Here is a 27,488-nt window from a genome sequence, read left to right on the forward strand (position 1 = left end):
TTTCAATCTTCTTGGTCTTCTCTCCTTTTTATTGTTTTGTTTTGTTTGTTTCCATTCAGCCATTTGAATTTACTCCTTTCCTAATTCTTATCTTTGATTCCAACATGCATCCTAGTAATATTTAATGTTTTTTTAACCTTCTTGGAATTAAGAAAACAGAATTTATTTTCCATCCTTGATTTTGTTTTATCTGATCCTCCCCTCTCCCAACGTGGAAGCCAGACCCAAAAAGATCCATCTGGACATTGTTATTGAGAAAGTTACCTGTTTGCCCCTCATTCTGTATATTATTTATCGGGCAAATAATAGATTAAAGCATTTTGCTGTCCTGTGAGGCTAGACCTGCCCCATTTCGAGGCTTAGGGTTCAGAGTATGTCCTTAAATGAGCTTATTGGCCTCATGTTCACTTTCCTAAGCTCAGAGCAGGGCAACCCTTTCACCAACTCTGCATCTTTCTTTGAAGCATTCTTGTTAGGGAAAAAAAAATGTGTGCTTGGTGATAAAGCTAATTTACATCTAGCTCTTGCTTGTCTTCATTGTAGGTCAGTAGCAAACACTTACAGATCACACCTTTTGTTTCCCTGGCTTAGGACGTAGTAGGCAGTCAGTGAATTTAATTATGTACTCTAGACTGGAAAAGAAAACCCCTGTTTAAGTTGCCTTATTAAGGTAAATATTTACATTTTGTAAGTTTGAAGTTATCTATATGTTATGTATTATAAATCTGCATATATATATATATATATATATAATCTTTCTCATGCCTTCAAAGTTCCAAATACAGTAAATCACAGTCATTTTTTGGTTAAAGTTCTCAATGTTTTTTAGTAGTGAGCGCATAAAATCAGCCATTTGGGTCATCACATGAAGTCTAGAATAAGCTTTTCCAAGTAACAGGAAGACATAGTGGCAGAATCCTCATTCTCTTTTGTCGTCAGTTTAGCATTTATTGGCAGAGTTAAATATAAAAACGCTAAGCACAGTTTTTATAGGTGAAGCTTATTTATGTAAATAAGTTTGGAAACTATGCCTATAGTTTACCATAAACCCCAGTGCAGTGATATTATCTAAAAAGGAATTAATATTGGGTCTCCCCTGGTGGTGCAGTGGTTGAGTGCTGGGCTGTGAGGCTGCCCTCAGCCTCTGCAGCGCCGGTTCATTCCCCGGCCGCCGGCGAGGGTCCCACAAGAAAAAAAAAAAAAGAAAGAAATTAATATTATAAGTCAACATCTCTTTTTGCTACATTTATACCAAAGTAATTTAGCATGAAATTAGTAATTAGTCTGCATTCTCCAGAGAATTAGAACCAATAATATAAATATTATCAGCTATTATATGACATAAATATTTTATGTTATATTTATATTAGAAATTTATAAATTATATATATATATATCACATGACGAGATTTATTATAAGGAGTTAGCTCTTACAGTTATGGAGGCTGAGGACTCCCACAATTTGCAGTCAGTAAGAAAGAGACCTGGGAAAAGCCATGTCCAAGTGACAACCAGGGGAAGGGTATAAGCTCCAGTCCTTGTCTGAGTTTGAGTTCATAGGCAGAGGGCCTCTGTCCCAGTTCAAAGACTGTCAGGCAGAGAGAATGAGTTCTTTTTCTTAAGTTTTCACTCTGTTTAGGCTTCCAAGGAATTAGATGGGGCCCATCCACAGTTGAGAGGGCAATCTGCCTTATTCAGTTTGCCAACTGTTTGAAACAGCCTTACAAACATAATCAGCATAATATTTAGCCAGATATCAAATTGACCCGTCAATTTGATAGTGAAATTAACCATCACAGTAAGTATGAGCCATAATGCCCCGTGTAAAGGTGAATTTCTCTTATTCAAGTATATACTCTTAAAGATGTGTTTTTATTTTCCTACACAAAGTTAATTATTTGGCCTGCTTTTGGATTTTTATTCCTTAGTTCTATATAAAATTTTTATACAAAAATTTAATCTTTTTAATTTCTTCAGAGTGTAGTGTATTTTTATAAAAGATTATTAACAATTACTTCTGCTGCCATTCATTACAGTTTAAAAGCATATGCCAGTGGTTGTTCTGGAAAATTTTCAGTTTGGGAGTCTAAAACATAGATTTGATAGACTAGAGAGAAAACCTTTTGAGTGATGGGGCAGAGGGTGGGAGACTGCTTTATGCAACTGTATCTCTAATATCCTCCTCAAAATGGCATTGTGAGGATATACAGTGAAGGTGGTAATTTTGTCATTGCAGAAAAAAAGGGGCTGTAGGCAGTGCAGCCTGCAGCTTTTCAGAACATGGAGGAAAACGTTTCAAAAACAGAAAAAGACAATTTGAAAATGCGAAAGAAAATGGATATCCTAGGAACATATTAGATTATTTTTCACATATAGCGTTCCTGTAACCCTAACGAATAGTACGATAGCTCCACCTACTGCATAAAGAGGCAAAGAGGCAAAACAACCTTCATCCCCATCACAGATTATTTTGTTTTTTCTAGTCTTTTAACTCTTTACCTAAGTAGAGTCATTTACAGTGTTCTTATTTTTTTATTTCCAATCATCATTTCTGTCCTCTCCCTACTAGTTTCATCTTTGAAAGATTTATGAGTATCATTTTAAAAGCTGTCGTTTCAAAGAAAACGTTATAGGAACTTATAATTTGAGGATTTTAGTTGATGTATCTGGAAAGGCATGCTCGTAAGATACAATTGTAGGTATATATTGTAATTGAATAAAATATGTGTGAGATGGAGCAAAGGAAAGGTGATATTATTATCTGATGAGAACAAGGATTTTAAAGACCTGAATTCACTAACACTAATTTGCTTGGTGCCTTCAGCAAGTTACTTAACTTTCTTTGTGTGCTGCAGTTTCTCTATTTAAAAAAATGATGATAATGGCATATGCCTTTTCTCTGCCTCATAGAATTCTTATCAGAATGATAGAAGATCACGTAATGCCCCACTTATCCAGCCATCATACTACTTCCAGCTTCGGCCATCTGTAATGAATTTCAGAAAGTGGCCCAAAAAAGCCTGTGAACCAGGAAAGCACTGCATGCTTTAAGAAAGGGCAAAGTCCATTCACTGGGAATTGTGTGTAAATTAAGCTCAGGGACTTAAAGCTGGTGTGCATGTGTGGATGTGTGGACAGGTCTTTTCTCTAGTTCCTCCTGTAGTTCTTTCCTCACTATATTTACATAGGGAAACATTTTGAAAAATGGAAAAGTAGGAGAGGATGATGGAAATGAGTACAAGTGTCTCCTTAGAAATTCATCATTAAGGTAGCCGAAGAGATCCCAATGTCCAGTAGCATGTAAGGCTAGAATTGGAAGTAACCAGCTTTCTGTATTTCAGTTAATCACACTATTCTGGGGTCTCTGTTTCATTGTTTACAGGCCATAGCAAAAGTTTTCTGAATTGTGCCTCGAATGATTTTTTAAAAATACATTTGTACTGCATTTTAGGAAGAGTTCCATTTAAAACGAAAGTCTTTACAGGGATATGCATCATTTATGTTGGAATCAATATATGTAGACTATCTCAACTTTTCAAATTTTGATTTCCTCAATCAATTGGAAATTTACTGTTTCCTTCCTTGTGATTTCTACTCTAATCACTTTCTAAATCATTTCAGAGCAAATACAAGGGATTAGATTCTGGAAAACTGATTTTGAGGAGTAGGGGATATATGTCTTACAAAATAAAAATATAAATCAATTGTTTTCTTTATATTTATTCTTCTATAAAAAGGCTTTTTGGGGGGCCTCCCTGGCCGCCGGTGAGGGTCCCACATGGCGCGTAGACCTCTCCTGCCGCCCGCCGCTCCCCACAGCAGTGTACCTCGGTCCTTCTGTCTGTTCTGCTCCCTGCTCTGGCCCTGGTGAATTTTCTCACCCTCCCGCGCTTCTCACTGTACCCAGTGCTTGTGTAAATAAATATAAATCTTTAAAAAAAGGCTTTTTTGGGGGGTAGAACTGAAAACTTAAAGTTCTGAATGTTTATGTGTGTACTTTTTACATATCTTAATTGACTAAATTGTATTTTCATGTAGTAAGGGCAATACTTTTGTATCTATTTCATATTGAAATGCTTTTAAATAACATCTTCATTAAAATATGTACTAAATTTGTAAATGTAAAACTGAACAGCTCCCAAAATTGTTTCTGTCCAGTGGGGCAGGCAAAAAGCCACACCCTCATTGTTCTTCCTATCTGAGATGGGAAAATCTGAAAATTTAAATGAGGGTAGGGTAGATCAAGGCTTCTCAGACTATTTGAAGACCCAAACGGGCCTTTTTACCTTTTTTCTTTTAATTTCCTGTTTCTCTTAGACCATTATGTCATTCGACTAACTCTATAGTGCTAGAGCATAGCAGTAGTCACATGCTATCCATGTGCGTTTGACAACCCCTAAACTTGTCTATACCATCTCTAATGAAATGAGTCCAGGGACAACATAGTTGAATGTCACAACAATGTCATTAAGTTTCTGAATATTTACTCAATTTTGTTACTTACCTGATCATGGACTAGTAATAATCTACTTGCAGGCAAACATCTTGAAATAGCACTTGATAGAATAATGATTAATGACACACACCCTGGAACCAGACTGCTTGGATTTGCATTCTGGCTTTGTCATTTTGCTAGCTATGAGATCCCAGGCATGTGATTCAACCTCTCCATGTCTTGAGTTCCTTATTGGTGAAATGGGAATAACATCTTATATCAAGTATCCACAAGCATGATAGGAATAAAGCACGCAGTCACTCAGAACTTAATAACTTAAAAGCTTGCTCACTATATGGTTGGCAGCCACGATATTATTACTTAAATCTGCCCAGCTGAATTTTGAACCTACTTGAAATTTCTATATTTTCTGACATTCCTAGAACAATTGTTTTGAAACCTAATTTACTTTTTAAGTCAATTTTAAGCAAGTTAGGCAATCTAAGTCAAGAATACTGTTTTGGAAGATTGTAATTCATTCATTCAATATGGATAAATGATTCATCCATTAAAGAATATTATCTACTGGATATTTATTAACACACCTTTTTCATGTTCAGGGGAAGTGTTTAGAAATCATTAAGTCCCCAGTTTATTACCGAGCTGTTAGAAGTCAAAACTGAAGAAATTTGGCTGAAGATGGGTGTATCTCTTTTCTTACTTAAAAAGATGTTATTGTCAGGTCCTTAGTTTGAATTATTTTACTCATCTTCCAAAACATTTAAATTAGCATACTCAATGCTGTGCAGGCTACAGCAAATATTGTGCCTTTGAGTTATACAAAATGAAACATGTGGGCCTCCCTGGTGGCACAGCAGGTTGAGCACAGCACTGTGAAGCTGTCCACAGCCTCTGCAGCACGGGTTTGATTCCCGGCTGGCCAGGGAGATACCCACATGGCACGGCAGACCTCTCCTGTCTTGCCCATTGCTCCCCTCAGCAGTGCTTTCTGTCCGCCTGCCTGTTCTGCTCCCCGCTCTGCCTCTGGTGAATCCTCTCACCCTCCCATGCCTCTGGCCTATACCCCGGTTCTTGTATAAATAAAAAATAAATCTTTAAAAAAAATGAAACATGATCAATAGTTTTCATTTAGTAGCACCCCAGTGCCAGTGGTGAGTTTTCCTCTTTAGTAGGTTACTATTGACATTTGTTCTAAAATTGATGAGTATTTGTTTCTTTGGGAAATGACTGAAAATTGTTGGGAATATGGGCTACAGTTGAACGTGCAGACAAAAAGGTATCGAAAATACCATAAATTCCTTCCTTTGAAAAGAGGCTTATTCATGTATTCATCAGTTGTTTGTGATTGTATACCCAGAAAATATGTTTTTAGTGTCTTTGTTCATTCATTCATTTGATAAATATTTATTAGTGTTTACTATGTGAACACTATGCTATGGTTCTAGGTGCTGAGAATATTTTCAGTGATAAAGTCAAATAAAATCCCTGTCCTAAAGTTAACATTGTAATAGGGAGACAGGGAAGAAAACCAGACCTAAAAAAAACATGGTAAGGTAAGCATTATGGAGTAAATAAGTAATAAGAAGGTACATAGAAAGATCTATTTTAGGAAAGGTGGGCAGAATAAATGTCTCTAGGGAGATTCAAAGGATGAGAAGGAGCAAACCCTGTGAAGAGCTGGGAAGAGCTTTCTGGCAGGTGAAAGCTGTTGTTTACACTGTGCAGTGTCTTGCACCAGGCATTTCAAATAACTCATCAGTTGTGGTGGAAGCTGTATCTTTTTCTCCAGCTGTTTACAACCTGTAGTGGAAGACTACCAAAATGACTGCCAAAAAAAAGTAATTTTTACTTTCATTTGCTATGCCAGTGTTTCTGCCTCTTTGGAGCTGTTAATTTCTCCATTATCTACCACATCCTCCCAGGACCTCTCTGAGGACTGATCAAGGCTGTGGTTCGAAGTTCCCGAGGCATTGTCAGAGCACAAAATGCAATCCATGTGCTCATAACTTTATTACATGTTATCCATCAGCATACTGCAGGCACTTCTCAGGCATTTAATTCTATTGGGAGTTTTTTCTGATACAAATTACCTTCATTAACTGTAATTTTTTATACATTATCTACAGGATTAGCTAGTTTTGGAACTCTTGACTAATACCTTTTTCAGAGATCATAATTCTGTCCATTTCTGCTCTCTCCATCTTGTGCTTTGCTAATAATGAATCACTACAATGGCTGTTTCTTATTCTTGCCCAAATGAAGCCATAATTGGTAAGCAATAATTTAGAATTTACTTCCAATACTGAGAAATAATCATCTGGTGAAATGTAAACTAAATTTTGGTTTATTTTTTTGCAAGTAGTATGCAAGTGAAACTTTTTTTATTTAAAAGTTAATTTTTATAGATTTCTTGTAAAACAGATTTATATTATAAAATTTCATCTTTTTTAGTGGAGTGGGAAGTATCCAGAAAAGTTCATTAATGAATCTTGAAAATTTTGATCATGAGCTACTTACAGTGTCCTTTTTGCATACTTCAATGATACTGAATACCTCTTTAAGACAGGAGATGAGTAATGCTGTATCTAGTGAAACTCTAGGAAGAATTAAATGCAATCATCATTAGCAAAAATTCTAAAAACAGCTTGTTCTTACTCAGTACTTTGGCTTCCTTGCTATCTTAATTCTGTATGTTGCTTCTTTATAGAAGATGTGCTACTCTTAGTATTGCAAATCTGTAGCCAAGTATGAGCAAATGACCTGGATTCTGAGTTTCTTATACACTGTGAACTGGATTTTAGTCTCAATTTTAGTAACAGTAAATCTGTAAAATAAAATGATAAATATGATGTAAATTTCAATTTTTGATTGGATTGATGAAAGACTTTAGAATGTTTACTGACCTTTTATCTATAATTTCTATTACTTATACAGTTACCATTAATTTTATATTGTCTTGTTAAAATATAATACACTGATTTTGTGTCCTGTTCTCTAAATCTAAGCTGTATAACATGATTTTTTAAATGCATAAAATATAAATATTTTAGGAATGATTCCTTTTGGCAGAAAACATCATAATAACATTTAGAACAATCAATGAGTTTTGGTGTTCCCTTGGCAAATTATTATTTTTTCTTCAGGTTTCCAGTTACAAAATAATAATAAATATCTTACTAAAATGCTGAGTATTTAAAATGACAAATAATTATTTAGAACGAGACTAAAAGTGGAAGAAAATTTAGAATTATTGATAGCTAAGTATTGTATATTTATATTTCCCTATTAGGTCCAGCTGAAAGTACAGAAATATTAAATAATTAATCTAATTAATGAACATACATCTAAAATCCCTTAGCAAAGAATAGAAAACTGAATCTACCAAGTATAAAAGTACTATGTGTGATGGTTATCTCAATGGGTTATTGCAGGAATGGAAAGATGTTTAAATATGAGAATATCATTAATGTGATCCATGCCATTTAAAGATTAAAAAAAAATCAACAGTTGAATATGCATTTAAAATGCATTCAATAAGGCTCATTATTCATTCATGACAACAATCATCAGCAAACTAGGAAAATAAGCACTTTAATCGTGATTGAACTATGTGTTGAAGCCTTGTTTCAATCAGGAAAGTTTGGGCTAAAATCACAAATAACCCCCAAATCTCAAAAGCTGAATTTATAGCAAAAAGATTATTTTTTGTTCATACTACAAGTCCCAGGGTACAGCAAGAGGCTCTGCTTATTCTAGTAACTTGGAGAACCAGGACAGTATATTTTTCCATAATCAACAGAGCAATGAGAGAGGAACATTGTGACTGGTACATTAATTTTAAAACTTTCTTTTAAGATAACAATGTCAATTCTGCTCATGTCACTGGCTAAATCAAGTTATATGACTAATCTAATAAAAGGAGTGGTAAAATGAAATTCTACTATATGTCACGAAGGAAAACTATATAACATTTGGAAACAATCCAAATGACTGTAATAAGAAATATATATATATTTGATCTTTGATGTAGGTTCCTGTCGCAGAGCTCCTAAAGCCCTTGGAATTTCCTGAGTGACAAATGAGAGGAGCATTTTTTGGTTATTTATAACAATCTCGTTTAAGCTTTCCCTGAGTTGGTTGACTCTAGTAAGAGTTACCTGAAGTCACTCTTGGTGGGCCTCTTGATGCATCAGTATGGGGACTGGTTACCAAAAATCCGACCATGTGATTAAAGGGTTGGGATTTTCACTACCAATGGCCAATAATTTAATCAAATGTGCTGGCTGAACAGAGCCTCCTTAATAATCCCCAAACAACAGGATTCAGAGAACTTTTGGATTTACAAATGCATTAAGATGCTGGAAGGAAGGAATGCCCATGGAGAGTTTGGAATTTTTGCACCCTACTCCCTCTTAACTTTCCCTGTGTATGGCTTCCATTTGCCTGTTTCTGAGTTGTATCCTTTATAATAAACCAGTAATAGTATGTAAAGCACTTTCTTACCTGACTTGTGGGAGTTGTTTTAGCCATTACTGAGCCTGGGAATAGTCATGGAAACCCCCAATTTATAGTTGGTTTATCAGAATTATGGGTAGCCTGGGCACCCTATTGCACCTGGCATCTGAAATGGGGGCAGTCTTGTGTACTGAACCCATAACCTGTGGAGCCAAATACTAACTACATGCATTAGTGTCAGAACTGAATTCTGTAGTTGGTTGCAAACCCAGTCAGAGAATTGAAACTCTCACATCCCACTCCCATAAAAATTAAAGGTTTAAGAGATGATTATTATATATACCAAAGAATCATTGCATTAATTATTAACTTAGTAATGTTATATTAATAAATTATTTACTAATACATTATTTATTAATATATTGATAATTATTGATGTTATAATTTTATTTCTATTATATAATTTTAATAGCAATGTGTTTGATAAATTAAGTTGGGGAACTTTTACTCTTCTTCTCATCTCAATCAATTAGTATTGAGTTCCTTAAAGGTTAGACAGAAGTTGTCTCTAATGCTTCTAGACTTGGTACTTTTTGGTGGATGAATTTCTTTTAATTGACATGATTTTGCTACTAAAATCATATTTTACATCTGTTACATTTGTATGTATGTATTTTTCCCATGATGTGGTTCTATAATATAATTATAGTTAAAATTACAGTTAATAAAGTGTTGCTAATATTGGGAAAATACCTATAACATTAGACTTATAACACAGGATTCCAGTGACATCTGTAGTATGACTTGCTAATATTTTTAAAACTAATGGAGAGAGAGGAAGAAGGAAAGTATCCTCCAAGGATATCCTCTGCTGCTGGGTACCCCAAGGCTTTTTTACTGATATTGAATGAATTATTAAATGTCTTTCTCGGTTTGGGATTTCCTCACCGCAAAGGGTGTTTTAAAGTCAGACTACATTCATGTCCATGCCTTGAGTTGAGGGTTTTGATTTTTCTCACAGTAGGCTTTTCCGCAACCCAGAACCTGCCCAAAGGCAAACTTTTTTGCTTCCTGCATCAGTGAGTAGAGGTTTCTGGTATCTCTTTCAAAGAGGGGGGCAGTTATTTCACAGTCTGTCTTTATGCAGGAGTCTCAGTTCTAGCTTCTCATTGTATGTAAACCCAAGACCACATCTGCCATTCCCATATAGATGTTACAATCCATAATTTTACACACACACACAGAGAGATATGATTATTATATATATTTAGGCCAGATCGCCTCTTTCCCCAAATCCCCTCAACTCATAGCTGGCTTTTTATTTTATTGTATTACTTTTTATTACTGAGGTGACACTGGTTCAACACTATATATGATTCAGGGGAATAGGTTCACACCCCCTCAGATGTACATCACCACAACACAGCCACCACCAGACCACAGATATCCCTTCACTATATACCACTGGGCCATTTTACCTCTTTATTCTCATCACAACTTCTGTTCCAGTAGCCTCAGCTCTGCAGTTATAGTTCTACTATTTGTTTTGGTTTAGGCTTGTCTATTCCTTTGTTTTATTTCTCTGTATTACATATGAGTGAGATCATCCAGTATTTCTTTCTCCCTCTGTCTTACTTCGTTTTACATAATCCCCTACAGTTCCATCTAGGTCGTTGCAAATGGCAAAATTTCATCTTTTCTTATACCTAAGTAGATTCAATCGTGAATATGTACCATATCTTCTTAATCTACTCATACGTCCTTGGGTGCTTAGGTTGTTGCCAAAACTTAGCTATAGTAAATAGTATTGCAATGAACATAGGAGTGCATATATCCCTTCAAATTAGTGTGTATGAATTCTTTGGATAAATATCTAGGAGTGGAGGGCCTCCCCTGTGGCGCAGCGGTTGAGCGCTGGGTTGCGAAGCTGCCCGCGGCCTCTGTGGCGCCGGTTCGATCCCCGGCTGCTTCCTGGCCACCGGAGGAGGGTCCCGCATGGCGCACAGACCTCTCCTGCCGCCCACTGCTCCCCTCAGCAGTGTACTTCGGTCCTTCTGCCTGCTCTGCTCCCCGCTCTGGCTCTGGTGAATTCTCTCACCCTCCCGCGCTTCTGACTGTACCCAGTGCATGTATAAACAAACAAACAAACAAACAAATAAAGAAAGAAAGAAAACATGCCTCTATTTAAAAAAAAAAAATATCTAGGAGTGGAATTGCTAGATCATATGGTATATGTTTTTTTACTATTTTGAGGGGCTTCCATACTGTTTTCCATAAGCCCTGGACCAATCTACATTCCCACCAAAAGAGTATAGGATTCCATTTGCTCCTTTTGCACATTTGTTGTTCCTTTTGCACAACATTTGTTGTGTCTCGATTTTTTTTGATAGGAGTCATTCACACAGGAGTGAGGTGGTATCTCATTGTTGCTTTGATTTGCATTTCCCCTGATAATAAGTGATATTGAACAATTTTTTAAGTGTCGTGTAGGCCATTTGTATATCTTCTTTGGAGAAGTGTCTATTTAGCTCTCTGCCCACTTTTGAGTGGGTTCTCTGTTTTCTTTATATTACTTGTATGAGTTCTTTGTAGATCTTAGATATCACTCCCTTGTTGAATGTATTATGTGCAAATATTTTCTCCCAGTTGGGGAATGTATTTTCATTTTAATGATAGTTTCATTCACTGTGCAGAAGCTTTTTAGTTTGAAGTAGTCCCAGTTGTTTGTTTGTTTTGACTATTACAAAAGTTTATTTAAAAAAAGTTCTGTAAGAAAATGTACATAACCCAATTTTTATATCATAGTAAAAAGAAGCTGTGCAGAGAGGACATGTGGAAGCGGCTGATTTCTCTGGCAAACACAGCCACTGCTTATACTTGTTCCAAGACTTCTAACATGATAATACTATTTCCTTGTATTACCACCATTCCACTACTGTTCTGTTGCCCACTAGTTGCCATCTCCACACATTCATCTACACAAGATTCATAAAGGGATCAAATCCCCCTGGTACTCCTTGGAAATGTCTGCCACCATTTAATTTCAATGATAACTTTTTGTCCATAAATTTTTTCAACTCAGGAAGGTGACCTTTGCTCATGGTGTCTACTCCACGAGCTCAAAGATGCCTCCAGACAAAATTTGTGGCCTCCCCCTCCCATCCAATTGTTTATTTTTTATTTTATTTTCCTTATAGCTGGTTTTTATTTCTCTTCATTCTGGTGCAGATCAGTGTCATTCTTTATCACTTAAACTTTGTCTTTCTTTTATTTTTCCAGACTATTGTGTTTGTAGCAGGCAAAGAATATCCATGAGCTCAGTCCACCACATTGATAGAATCCCTTGCTTTATAATGAAGGAAAAATAATAGTTTACCAAAATATAGGAATGTAATGATGACTTATGAGTAATAGATTGAATCAGGTTGAGAGTAAACTAATTGGGGAATGCTACCTAGATCTTTCTTCATTCAATATTTACTCAGTATGTACTATGTGAGATGCTAGAAACTGTTCTACACCTTGGAGATACAAAGATAAAATAGAATTTCTTTCCTTAAGGAATTCATAATCTGTCAAAGAGAATGATATAGAACAAATAGAATGCAGTGAGATAAAAGCTAAAAAAAGTATTTGTAATTGCTTTGGAACATTTTAGTAAAATGCAGTATAATTATTTTTGCCTTTCAGAGTTAGAGATGTGATAAGAGTGTATGATATTTCTAAAAGATCTTATACTCAATAGAACAAAGGAAAACTCACAAAACAAAAGGAAAGAATGATATTTAAGGCAAGGGCAAACCATATATTGATGCCATATATTGATTTGCGTAGGGAATTAGGAATAAGTAAAAAAGTGATGGCAGATGAATTTAGATGACTAGGCACAGGTAATTGCATTTTATTCTGTAGGCAAATGATTTGTTGCTTTTGTAAATTAGGAGGATGACATCAGTGTTATCTTCCTAAAGATGTAAGTTGCTGAGAGAAATGCTTGACACAGAGGGTCAAGGGAGGCCTGTTGTGCCCAGTCCGGTCAGTGATGATGGATTTTGAAAATTAAGAGAAGTGAAGAGAAAGGATAAGTAGATTTCAGAAGTGGGGGACTTTAAAAGAAAGTTGCAGAGTTAGGATAAACAGAGGACAGAAAGGTGATTAAAAAAACCAAAATTTATTGAGCACTGACACCAAGTCAGGCATTTTACCAACTTCCCTTAACTCTCACAATTCTGTAAAAATAAGTGATGGAGTTAAGACAGACTCAGACAAGTTATGAACATTCCAGCATCAAACCTGTGAGCTGTAAGCCAGTATGGTCTGACTTACAAGCTGGTTTTCTACTCCTTTGTTACTCCACTGTAGGGATTTTTTTTTTTTTTAATTCTAATCATTTTTTTTTTCATGGAAGTCTAGCTCATAGTTTAATAAAGTGAAATGATGAGCAATTCAACAGTCTCTAAATAACTATAATTTGAAACTTCAAATTACTTCTCAACTGTAAGTTAATTAAATCTTCCAAGGCTGGCCCTCTAAAGTTGAAAAGAACTTGGCATGTGTTACATGTCATTAGGCTATATCTATCTTTGCAATGTGATGATTCTGCACCCCAAATTTTCTATTGATGTCAGTGTGTGATTTGATAGAGTTTTGGGGCTAAAAGGGATAATTAATCCCAAACCTTCTGGTGAAATTTATCAGAAGCTAATTCACAATCTGTATCCTCAGCACTAAGCTAGTTCATTTTTCAAAAAACAGTGATCACTCAGGAATATCTGACAAATACTGTGTCACTACACATGGAAGCCAATCACAATTATTGATGGATTAGTTATTGCAGGAAGTCATTTTGGACCTTCAAAAGAAAGGTTTTCTTTAAGTCAGTACAGAAGATTTGATTATAATAAGCAAAACAGAATACTATCCCTAACTAGTTCTGCAAGCTAGATTCTTCCCTTTTTCCCCACTCTAAACTCATATACATTCTTTCCTTTTTCCTTCAAAACACTAATGATGGGAACTTAAAAAATACTGCCATGAACCTCAGTTTCTAGGCTGACCCCACCTATGCTTTACACATAGGTTAAATTATGATTTGTGGGTCAGAGGTAAAGGGAGTCTGCCATGGTGGTTTCGAAGACAAATGTTAGAACTGGATTGCCTGGATTTAAATCCTGGTTCTGATACTCACTTGTTATGTGATCCTAGGGTACTTAGCAAGTTACTTATTAACTATAAATTAAGAATAATAAGATCTACATCTCATGGGACTGTTTGAAAATTAAACTATATGCAAATAACTTGGAATAGAGCCTGGAAAATAGGAAGCCTACATAGTGTTTATTAGCACTGGCATTACTGATATTTATAAGCAATAACTTCTATTTCAGTGTGTTAGAGTGATTGTTATTAAATTTAGAAAATAAAATATTTGCTATCTTATTTCCAGTAAGCAAAATTTTTAGTACACTAAGAACAGGCAGTCTCTTTTATGCTTTCCCATTATGGTGTTTCGCACCCATTTTGTTGTGTAAATCTTTCAAATAGAATTTAAAACTGAAACATAAGTTCTAAAACTGCTATCTAAATTGAATATGGCTTTTGTGCTTTTAAAAATGTATTTTCTTTGTTACATTGGAAATTTGGTACATCTACAATCTTCCTGGTTTAAGTAATCTTTAGAAAATTAAAATGACAAGAAAGGTGGGATTAACCAGATTTATGGTTCGCAAAGGAAAGTTGTGAACAGCTTTCAAATGGCAGATGTAGCTATTTTAATGGATAGCCCAGACTGGTCCATAAGCCTGCCCAGTGTTGCACTGTCCCATAGACAGCCACTTAAATAATGTAATGGCATGAAAATGGTTCTGGTAAAGAATTCTTTGAAACAAACTGCAATGACTTATTGTTTGGAGCTGTCTAAAATGCCATCATCATCCTAATGGCCCATGGTCAGAACATTTTTCTTCAGATGTTTTATTTCTTCCTCTGGCTCTCCTTTATCTGTTGAAATTTTCTTTTTTTTTTTATCTGCATATTTTTAGTAACACAAATCAGGCTTAAGTTTCATTCACATCATCTAGCCTCCCCTAAATTCTTTGCCCTTCTTTTTTGGCTTTAGATCAAGAGACATCCTGTCTTCTAATCTCATCCTTTGTGAGTTGGTTTTAGTAAGATTTAGGGTAACCTTATCTTCAGGTTCAGAGGGCTACTTGACAGAAGGATTAACAGCACAAAGACTCAGTGGTGAGAGGCCTGTGGCATTGAATTTGAGAAGACACGTATACATTTAGCAGTCCCTTATATAAGGCACAGCATGATGTATAATGTGCCGTGCTTTATAGCTATAGTAATGGTAGCGTAACTAGATGTATCACAAAAGCACCACACTTCCTTATTGATGTCCATGGCAGATGATGCTAATTGATCATGGCAACCTTGCTGTCCTTCTGAACAGTCACTGTAGACAGTCACTGCCAGTCTTTTGATGTTGGGTCTTAAGATGAAACCTATTTGCCATCCAGGATATGATTTTTGCAAAAGACAAAAGGTGTTCTTCAAATGGGTTTTTCTTATATTGATTCTCCATAAAAAAGAAAGAAAAACCAGAGGACAAAGCTTTAAATCTCAACATTTCTTTAGGGAGGAAGTATAATATGGTTCAAAATATCAGACATCTCAAGCAAGACTTTGGCAATGCTGAATTCAGTCTGTTCATAGATTGGCAGCCTATAGTGCTGAAACTCAGTGCTATTCCTTAAGATGAGATCAATATACTTCAGTAACAGACTGGAAACAGAGTTGACATTCTCTTATAGAATTTCAGAACCTGAATTTCATATTTGTCAGGCTGAGCGCTTTCCTTCTTTCGTGCAATGGTGGGTGAAAAGGGGTGACTCATTTCTCAAGAGCTTTGATTATGCTCAAGCACTTGGATAACTTCTTTGTTGTGCCATCAAAGTCCTAGAATATGAACAAAGTTTACTTAATAATGACAGCCAATACATAAAGCACATAAATGCCTTATTTTGGCCATGCTAAGTACTCTTAGACAACATCACTTTTCATTCTCATGGCAATTCTCTGAGGTAGGGCATACTTTCATGCCTAGGGAAAAGGTGAGGAAATTGAGAAGAGGGAGCCCTAACTTACCCAAAGCCCTCCAGCTATCAAGTAGCAGAACTGAGGCTTTTGTCCAAGGCAGTCTGACTGCAGACTCTGCTCTCCTGACTTCCACAGGAGCCCTCTTTCCTTGAACTGCAGATTTTCTAATTCTTCTTGTTTGATGGATCATATCATCTAGTCTGTTTCTAGCTCCAAAGAAGGAAGATCATTGATCATGTGAGATTTTCTCGGTTAGTACATTCTAGAATATTAGTCTGGGGTTGAGGTATCTGGTGAATCATAGCCTCACCATCACTAGCAGGAGTAAGGAACCCTGGTTAAGCCGAGGCTTGAAGAGTACATCAAGAATGCTTCAGGACCTGATTAGAGTGAATAGTTCTGAGTTTAGCCAAGAGGAGGCTGGGGTTGATAAGAACTAAAAGTCAGAAGAGTACTTTTCTAGTGAAGTCAGCCATGTTTCTTTAAATGTTGTCTTTGAACCACCTGCATTAAAAGTTAATACATCCCAAGTCCAAAAAATATCTCCTCCATATTGTTTTGTTTTGATTATCAAAATAAATACATTTGAGCTGTGTAAGCCTATCAACTATGTGTTAATTAGATTGCTTTTCTTTGCAACCTGAGAAACTAGAAATAGGGAGAAGTCTTTGGCTTCTGAAACTTAGAAGACAGGAAGTTGGAAGGTCAGGGTGGGAGGATATTACAATTCCAGGGAGTGAGGAAGCCAGAAGGTGCATAAGAACACGGGGAACCTGGAAGAGGGAATAGGAAGGTAAATGTTAGGGCTTGTCTTCCTTTTTTTTCTCCTTACTCTACCCCAGAACAAAGAGCTGTTCAGGACTTGGTGCTCTCTAACCTATGTCCAGACCTTTTCTTCTTGGGTTCCATCAATTTTAGAGAGGAACTACCTTTGCCTTTCCCCACTCAGTTCCTGAGAGGAAGAGGCTGAGTTTTCCCCAGGGCCTCCCTGGTGGTACAGGGGGTTAAGATGCAACCTATGAAGCTCTCCACAGCCACTGCAGCATGAGTTCAATCCCTGGCTAGGGAGCAATTTACATGGCTCAGCAGACCCCTCCTGCCTCACCCACTGCTCCCCTCAGCAGTGTATATCAATCATTCTACCTGTTCTCTTCCCCACTCTGTCTCTCACCCACCACACCTCTGGCCTATACCCCAGTTCTTGTATGCATAAATAAATAAATCATTAAAAAATTGCTTTTGGTAACAGGTCACTTTCCTCTCCTTGCAGCTACCTTCTCTTCTTTCAGATTCTTACACAGATTTCTAGCTGACCTTGGCCCAAGGTGGAGTGAGGAGAGACAGAAGGGGGAAGTATGAAACAGCTCTTCCTTGCAAAGGAGGTAGTTTCATACTGTCTTATTGTCTCTGCCGATTTTCAAATGTTCTTTCTTTCATCACCCTTCCTGTTTTTGTCTTTATCACCCCAAATAAAAAATGTTTACCAAGGAATAAACTGTGTCTAGAATTGTAATATCCCCCAAGTCTTGCCACATGGTAAAGAAGCCCTGAGTGTTTATCATGTTATCTAATTAGGCATCTCCTTGGTTAGCCTTTTGTCTTTTTTCCTTCAGAACCTTTTGTCTTTTTTCCTTTTCTGAAGGAAATTTATAAGTACAGAGCATAGTGGGTGCTCCGTAAATATTAACAAAGTGAATGCTGTCTGGGAGCACTGTTTGTGACACATAGGGATACCCACAGAGGCCAATTTGCCAGCTATATGCACAATTTAGTTTCCTGGATATAGTCAGAGCTTACCCCAGTGTTTGCTAGAATGTCTGGTATCATCTTTCATAAGTTTTCCTGTACCTAATGATTACTGTTGCTTGTGAAAAGTATTAGCTGCAACTGTTTTACCCCTTTCGTTCTGATCATAAGCCTTCATGCATCCATGGGAATTTCTAGCTGTGAAAGACTAATCATTCAGGTATTTGGTCCAACCGAAGTATCAAACAAAGGAAGGACAGCAAGAGTTTGGTTGGGCACAGAAACAAATGATATTAAAAGGGCTAGGCTCCTATTTCCACAATAACCTTGCAAGTGAGATATTAGCTCCACATTACACATGAAGAAACGAATGACCTGACAATTAACTACTCACTCAAGAGTCACAGAAAACAAATGGTAGAACCAGGATTTAAAGCAGCCTGGCTTCCATGACCTGTGTTCATCCATTTGCTCTTTTGGGGTACCAGTTGATGATAACATTCCTAAAAACAGAGTCTTCCTTTCTGCTCTGGATTCTTCAGCAAAAATAATGATATCATCAACCTGGTAGCAGTGACTCAGTGTTTTGACAGCATTCTTTCTCATCCACATTTTAGCTTTCCATTTTCCTCCATCCTCCTCTGCTATTTCCTGGCCTACCTTTTCTTCCACTTTTACCCCCTTCCAGAATTAGAATATTTCCTGAATTTCCCTCTCCTACCAACACTCAAAATTAATTTTAATCTCTGTAAACTGTTTAGATATTGAGGTATACTTTGTTGCATAAACAAGTAGATATTGTCCATTGTAAATGCAATTGCCTTAGAAAATAACATTGTTTATAAGTGAAGTCAAAGGTTGCTTTTTACAGATTGTTTCTGCAAAAGCAAATAGACCCTTCATTCATAATGAAGGTTAAAATGCTTTGAAATTTAGGATCAACTGCTGCTCCTTTTTCAGGGGAGGTAAGGAAACACTTGGATGTTTAAATATACTTGTGTGGGAGTGTTGTTACCACTGTAGATTGTGCTTTACAGTTGCCATTTTATCACATCAAAAAAATGTTATCTATAGTCAAATGTTCCTATATTCAAAGCTATCCCCTGTTCTTTTGTCCCCTTTCTTCAACTAAAAGAAAAAAAAAAAGCTGTGGAAATGACTAGCATGTAGTACCAAGAGTATCACAGACCAGAACAGGTGTTTTTGTACTATTATTATAGAATCATTGGCAAAAGAAAGGAACATCAACCTTGCTTTAAATCATTCAGTTATTCTCTTTTAGACTCTTGGTGCCATAATAGACATTCTCCTTTTATGTAAACAAGGAATGGAGTGTCTATCACTGTAGGTTTTCATTTTACGGAGACTTCTTTTCACTTTTTAAGCAAAAATTATACCATATAGGGCTTCCCCGGTGGCGCAGCGGTTGAGCACTGGGTTGCAAAGCTGCCCGCAGCCTCTGCAGCGCCGGTTCGATCCCCGGCGGCTCCCAGGCCACCGGAGGAGGGTCCCACATGGCGTGCAGACCTCTCCTGCTGCCCGCTGCTCCCCTCAGCAGTGTACTTCGGTCCTGCTGCCTGCTCTGCTCCCCGCTCTGACTCTGGTGAATTCTCTCACCCTCCTGCACTTCTGACTGTACCCAGTGCTTGTATAAATAAATAAAAATATATCTTTAAAAAAAAAGTATACCATATAAAAAATAAAAATTAAGAGGATTTCCCTAAATGCTGTCACAGCATTCCTGTAAACCCATTGTCTCTAGACAAAGTTGAGAGTTTGCTATATAACTTAACCAGCATTCACTTTGTTAATATTTATGGAGCACCCACTATGCTCTGTACTTACAAATTGTGGTAAGTGCTCTGAAGGAAAAAGGCAAAAGGCTAACCAAGGAGATACCTAATTAGATAACATGATAAGGATATTTAATTCAGACTTGAAGATGAAGAACTAGCCATATGAAGAGTGGTAGAAAGAGGATACCCACACACACACGAAAAGCCTGTGCAAATTTCTGCTATAAAAACATACCAGGTGTGAAGCTAGAAAACCATAAGGAAGAGGAACAGTGTCATGAATGGCATATAAGTTGATTAATCTCCCTTCCTAGATCTAGGCACTGCCTTCTCTCACTTGCCCTGTGTCCTGAGAGATAGATCCCTTCTGTTCTCACCACATCACACTATATTAATCACCCACATTCTTTTGATCTCAGGCTTCCCTGTCAATGGGAAGGACCAACAGGAGATCAGAAGACAGAGAAAGAGAAGTAGGGGTATTTCTTCCCTTTCCTCCTGTCAGTGACCTCAACTGTGAAGATCCAGTTGTTCTGTCTCTATGGGTCTTTGACCCTGTAGATCTAGAAATGATAATAGAGGCCCACTGTTGGTATGTCTTAGTGTCTAATCATCCTCTGTGTGTTTCTTCAGCCCTGTTCACACCTCTGTAAGGAGTTATTTATTTGAGCCATAAGGAGTGAATTGTTTCCTTTCAGGTCCCTGACTATAGAGAATGAGACCTGGAGCCTCCCTGGTGATACGGGGTTAAGTCTCAGTGCTATTATCACTATGGTCTGAGTTTGATCCCCGACCAGGGAGCTAACTCACATGTGGCACAGCAGACCTCTCCTGTCTCACCCGCTGCTCCCCTCAGCAGTGTATTTCAGCAGCTCGGCCTGCTCTGCTCCCCACTCTATCTCTGGTGAATCCTCTCATCCCCCACACCTCTGACCTACACACAGGCACAAAAAGAATGGGATCTGGTAAATATAGGGTTATTTATTGACCTTGTGAGCCAGGAATTTAGATTCTGTACTCAGAACAGGGTGAAACCACTGAAATGTGATAGGATAATGGGTCCCCATTTAAGATGAGTATATTGATAGGGTACAGGGGATAAGAATGGGTGAAGGGAAATAACTGGAAGACTGTACTGGCAAGGAATGTATAGCTGGAGTCTGAGTGACAATACAGGAAATAGAAAAATGAGTGGATTCAGCATAAAACTTGCAGAGAGAAACTTGCATAGACTTGCAGAAAGGAAATAATGAATCAAGAATGACTTCTAGGTATGTGGTTTGAGCCACTAGAGAATGGTGAGGATGGGGAACTAGGGCACATTTCTTGATGGGTTTCATTTGAAATGTCTGTGAAATATCCAGGTAAAGATTCCTTGGAGTTCAAGGAATGAGTTGGAGCTAGAGATACAGATTGGGTTGTCAGCATAGTGATGATATTTAAAATCAGAGATGGGAGTGGATATAGTCCTGGAGAAAAAGAATATTTAAAAAACAGAGAAGAAAGCCCAGGAGCTCCCAGCATTTAAGTCTTTAGGAGCTATTTGAACACACATTGAAATTCCTCCCAAAATAGTGTTTCAACAACATATGAATCTAATTTTAGAGAAAAGAATGAATGCTTCAGAAATCCAATGTGAAAATGCTAGGTAGTTCAGTTCTCCCTATTAAATAAGCTTGATATCTCACTAGACGTATCTTTAAAAAAGAGCAGTAGTTCTACACCTTCTAGGAATACTTCTTACTTCAGCTTTGAACATTGACACAAATACAACTCATGTGACCACTTAAGTTGCAAACTTGTGAATTGACTATAGATCTTGTACAGTTAATTTGCCTCCTTATCTCAAGCTCTTATTCCTAACCAACAGGATTACGCTTAGGTGGTGAATTCTACATATTGTCTAGCTTAATTTAGAAATGTGCTTACATTGATAAGCTTCTAGCTTAATTCAAATGAAGGAAAGCCTTTGAATTCCACTTTTCATTTACTAGAATATTTGACAATAAATGTTTGAAAACGACACCAGTGTGTTACTACTAATGCAAGCCATCAACACCTAAATTTATTTGCTTTTTACTTCAAAAGTATCACACCCTGCAAGGAGACATTCCTTGTTTTTTTCTTTAGGTCCTCTACAAATGATCATCCTCTGACTCCAGGGACCTATAGATTTTATTATATGGCCTTCCAGCTTGTATATTATAACATTGAACTGTCATCTGTAGCATCCATTAGAATGTTATTGATAAAACGTCCACTTGTATTGAACTAAGCACTCAATAAACCACTATAAGTAAATTGTTGTGCTCTTACCTCAAAGGATAGCCTATTGATTCCCCCTACGAGTATGAGCCTAGCAGAATGACCGTAGTTACAATTCCCTTGTAGTACCTGTAAAATGTTGCATAATGTCTTTTTTGAGGTTTCAAGAAATAAAGAATCATTTTTAACATCCTTTGCTAAAACCCTGTATCATTTTTTTGTGTAGAATATTTATTTTAAATAAATAATTTGCCATTTAATTGTTGTACTATTCTAATCGATAGTACCGGCTAGAACGTTTTCATTTATAATTGCATTATATAATAAAAGTAAACCATGCCCATAATAAGAAAATTGTGCTCATTCTTCAAAGGCAACTCCTCTTAATAGTTCATTTTGGGTTTTTTTGAGTGCCTTCAGAGATTGTGTATATTTGTATTTGTGTGTATATTACAATTTTGTTTTCTCAAGTAGAATCATAGCATTCCTACTCTGAAAATTGGTTTGGTAGTGAAAATGGAACTTTCTCCTTTTTCTATCTTGGGAATCTTTCTACATTGCCATTGATTAATGTGTCTTATTTTTTAAAATAGCTTCCATGCATATTATTGCATAGCTATGGCTTAACATATTCATCTAAACCCATATAATGGACCTCTAAATTTTCTCTCTGTTTTTCTGTAAGAGTTATAATGAGCATGCAATGAAATTGTATCTCCATGAACTTGTAAAATTTCCTTCATTTAAAGATATGTGAGATTTGGGTGTGAAAAAACAAAATACCATATATGTTCCCTAAGGAGTTAAAATCTTCTTCAACTATAGTGACAGCATCAGTAGAGCAAAGTTGAGGAGGGAGAGAAAAATCTGAAGATTGAGGATTGGAAGTATTCAAGAACACCTGACAATTTTACTCATTTTTAGATACTGTCAAATTTTCACTAATGGGCAACTTATAGCAAGTTTTTCAAAAGTTTTCAAGAGTAGGGCCTCCACTGGTGGCGCAGGCGGTTGAACGCAATGCTGTGAAGCTGTCCGCAGTCTCTGCAGCGCCGGTTCAATCCCTACCAGTGAGGATCCCACATGGTGCAGCAGACCTCTCCTGCTGCTCCCGCTGCTCCCCTCAGCAGTGTATTTCGTCAGTCTGCCTGTTCTGTTCCCCACTCTGTCTCTGGTGAATCCTCTCACCCTCCTGCGAATCTGACATCGTATAGTATTTTTATTGATAATTTAGCATCCTTAACTCATTTTATGATTTATGAAAATATACTTTTAGCACCAAGTATCTTCTTTATTGTGTTCTTTGAAAACTGATGATTTATGATGGTCCTATTCAGTTCAACAGAAGAGTCAATTAACTGGAATAAACCTCTGAATCCTAATGTCTTCATATATAAAATAACAATTTATAAAAAAAAACCATTGTGACCATTTTAGAAAAATAGACATCTGTACAAAAAAAGTATAGAGTGCTTGTAAAATTTGAACAAATGTAAACCTCAGTAGTAATCCAAAAAACGGAGGAAATATGAAACTTTTTTCCTTATTAAATTGCAAAGATGTGAGTATGGGTAGTGAAATGGGTACTCATTATTTTCTCTTATCTGGAGTTAAAATCAGCAGAACCTTCTTAGAAAACATTTGAGTAGGGCTTTCAAGTGGCTATAGACTAACTATACAATTTGACATAGCCAAATTCCACATCTTGTTATCTATCCTAAGAAGATGGTCAAAAATACCTGCAAAGATTAGTATACACGTATGTTAATCACTGAAACCTAACCCATAGAGAATACATGAACCATGATGGACCTCTGATAAGTACCTACATATTTCTGGGGGTCTGAAAGTCTCCATACATACATTCTTGGGGAGACTGAAAAAACCCTTTGCTATGAACAAATCTCTGACTAAATAAGCTTTGAACTCTTGCAGAGGAAATACAAGTTTTCCAGACATAAAGCAAAAAAAAGATAGATGACTTACAGTTATGATTTCAGAATTTATAATAAAATTACAGAAATCAGGAAAATAAGGTTCTGACATGAAGAAGATCTATAGATCACTGGAGTAGCATGCAGACTTGAGAAATAAGATCTTGCATTGATGGTCAGTTGATAGTTTACAATGTTTCTAGGTGGGTAAAAGAATAGTCTTTCAACAAATAGTGTTAGCATATTTGGATATCCACATGCAAAAAAAATTGATTTAGATCTTTCACAAATGACTGCAAACAGACATGAGGGATCTTTTTGGAATGATGGGGATATTGGACAGCAGAATTCTGGTGATTGTTTCAGAACTTCTTAAATATACTAAAAATCTTTGACTTGTACACTAAAAATGGTGAATTTTATAGCATGTAAATTATGCCTCAATAAAGCTGTTTTTAATGGGGCAATCAAGTGATAGAGAAAAATTTCAAGAGTTCCAGTTATTAATTTAAAATCACATATGTGAAATATGCATTGTAATGAAAGTTAACTATAAAAATTAACAAAGTCTATATTTTTTTAATAATTCAATTAAGTGTATTCAGAATTATCACTGTTCACCATTAAGGACAGAAGAATTCTCAATGAATTTAAACATCAGCTGAAAGGATCCAGGAAAAACTAATAGAATAAAATTCCTTGTGGTGATTGTTAAGCTTAGGAATGAATGTATAAGGAAGGCCTTAAACCTGGAACATCTTCTGGACAACTTTAAATGTCAGTACACAGTCAGTTATCTAAATACCCAAACATCATTGCATGTATTTAAATATACTCTTTTGCAAACTCACTATTTCCCTATGATTACATCAAATTACTTGATAGCATCCTTGAAGATATGCATTCAAATTTGGTGATTTTTATGTCATAAGAAAAATGAATACCATTTGATTTTAAGAAATGATTCTAATAAATGGATCAAACCATCAGAAGTCTGACATCATTTTTGCAAGTTCTTTCTAACCTAAAGTGAACATTCACAAATGGTTGTTAATGTACATACAGAAGAAAAGTGAATAGGTAATCTGAATAGATGAGTTTATCTACACTCTTGGTTGGTTGCTGCCATTTATTCAAATACCCACCAAGGTTGCCATAGTGAAAAAGAAATTGTCAATCAAATATGAAGATATAAAATGGAATTGAAAAGTAATTTTACTCTCAAATGGTTTGCAAATATAGATGTTAAGTTTGGAATGAATGCCGTTAATGACCATACTGGGAGAGTTACACACCTGCTGATCACTAGAATATTATAATAAATGAGGTTGATTTTCTTGTTGACTACCTCCATTTTCCCCCAACATTGTCTCATTACTTTTCCTATCACGTTGTTGACCCTTCACTATTAATATTCACAGATATAAAAGTATATTAACTCAGTTTTTAAATATGTATAATGTAGGCATCTAATACACATAGTTTTATTTATTTTTATACAAGAGCTGGGGTACTGGCCTGAGGTACAGGAAGGTGAGAGGATTCACCAAAGACAGAGCAGGGAGCAGAACAGGTAGACAACTGAAATACACTGCTGAGGGGAGCAGCGGGTGCGACAGGAGAGGTCTGCCATGCCACCTGGGAATCTCCTTGGCCTGCTGGGAATTGAATCTGTGCTGCAGAGGCTGAGGACAGCTTCACACTGCTGTCCCTCCACATAGTTTTATATGTATATCTTTAAGCATAAGAGGAGCGATGCCGGTGTTGCTTGTCTTTTTCTGCTTTGTTAGGTCACAGAAGGTTTTAGATGGTGAAAATCAAGCCTATATAAGTGAAAAGCTGTTTTACAAAGCAGCCTTTCTTACAGCAACTAAATTGTCCCCAAAAAAGCACATAAGCGTAATGAAGCTTTTAAGTAGTCACACATATGCATTTATATTCTCTCATGAATGACTAATTTTAATTTTTTTTTAAGTAGCAATTCAGCATGCTTTCAGAATCATTTAAGCTTAGCTCATGATTTTGTTTTCCCTCCCAAACCAACTATTCTTGATTATGAGATTGGGGAGGTTTGCATATTTATTTTTGCAAAGACAGTAGGCTAAATCCTCATTACCATATGGGTAGCTTAGTCTTAATACCTCTGTCCTAAACTGGGCATGATCATTTAGAAATTCTTCCTGACATTAGAACCATCATAGTTAGATTTAACCGAGAACTACCCTGTAAAAGCAAAACTTGACCACTGTGAGGGTGAAATCATGCTGTACATCCATTGTGTGGTTCTTGTTGAGCTTCACAGCTTAAGTGGCTCACCTCTTTTAATAAATATTTGTTGGATTACATTGAAAGATCCACTCTAAGAAGAACAAATATTTATTTTGAATATTCATAGTCCTCCTGCTCTTCCCAAATATCTGCATGATTCCTACCTTTACATCATTCATTCCAGTAGTTTTGAACCTTTGGTGCCTTCTCCAGAGGGCCTTCTTTAACTACCTTTTCTAAAAATAATTCTTTACATACCCTCTCCTTCCCCCCACCCTTGCTGTCCTTTTTTTTTCTTCTTGGCCTTATTGTGCACAGTTCTATTATCTCCCCCATTAAACACATGCTTCCTGGGGGTGGTGGTATTTTCATTTTGATATCCCTATATCTCCCAGATTTAGCACTAAATAGTTAGTTGTTCAATAAATAGATAAGCATGGCAGCAGAAGGGCTTCAAAAAAGATAGTTCTATAAATATTTCCTAAATAACTACAAAACTCTGAACCTAGCTCTGTGAGAGTACTTAATAACCAGTATGTGGTGTCAACCCTTGAAGAATTTACAGGCTAGTAGGAGAGACAGATTAGAGAACAGTCCATGTATGATGATTCCCACATGGATATTTTTTGGTTCAAACAAAAGAAATTTATTTTCTTCTAGTCCTGCAGGCATACAGTCCAATATCAAGTTGTCAACAGGTTTGACTGGTTCTGAAACCTCTCTCTTTGACTTGCAGAAAGTCACTTTCTTGCTGTGTCTCCATGTGGTCTTTCTTTAGTGTATGCATGTTCCTGGTTTGTCTTTTTGTTCCCCAATTTCTTGGGGTTTTATTAATTTGTGTTTTATTGAAGTATTTAAATTTCAGGTGTGAATCATTCAGAATCAACATATATGCACTAAATTAAGTTCACTGCTAAAATCCCAGTTCTGTCTTTCACCATACCATTGTCCCTTTTTTCCCCAATCAATCCACCTACCCCCACCTTCCTCTTCCCTTTTGGTAGTAGAAAATTTATCTATTTTTTTTTCAGTCATCTGTTTGTCTTCTCTGTATACCACATCTCAGTGAAATTATATGGTGTTTGTCTTTCACTATGGGCCTATTAAACTAGGCACAATTCCCTCTAGATACTACCATGATACCTTTTTAATGGATGAGTACTATTCTATTGTGTATATATACCACACTTTCTTCATACATTCGTCAGTTGATGGACACTTACGTTGTTTCCAGTTCTTGGCTATTATAAATAGTGCTGCAATAAACATAGGAGTGCATATATCTCTTCAAATTAAAGTTTTTATATATTGGGGTTAAATACAGAAGTGGAATGATGAGGTCATAGGGAATTTCTATTTTTAATTTTTTGAAGTATCTCCATACTGCTTTCCATAAAGGCTGCACCACTTTATAATCCCACCAACACTGTATATTTGCTATTTTATACACACACACACACACATACA

The 27,488-nt window shown here is 36.5% G+C and overlaps 1 protein-coding gene and 1 pseudogene across 7 annotated transcripts in view; one reads left to right on the plus strand and one right to left on the minus strand.

The window, feature by feature from the left end:
* Positions 1-27,488, plus strand: part of CFAP20DC (CFAP20 domain containing) — a gene marked incomplete at both ends in the record, with an annotated part of 188,525 nt that overhangs the window by 37,589 nt on the left and 123,448 nt on the right. The window lies entirely within an intron of this gene.
* LOC311179497 (small nuclear ribonucleoprotein G-like) lies at positions 11,783-12,012 on the minus strand (annotated as a pseudogene). Its single transcript has one exon. The product of its transcript is annotated as a small nuclear ribonucleoprotein G-like (transcript).

Source organism: Talpa europaea (assembly GCF_964194135.1).
Source record: "Talpa europaea genome assembly, chromosome: 11".
NCBI classification, from domain to species: Eukaryota; Metazoa; Chordata; class Mammalia; order Eulipotyphla; family Talpidae; genus Talpa; species Talpa europaea.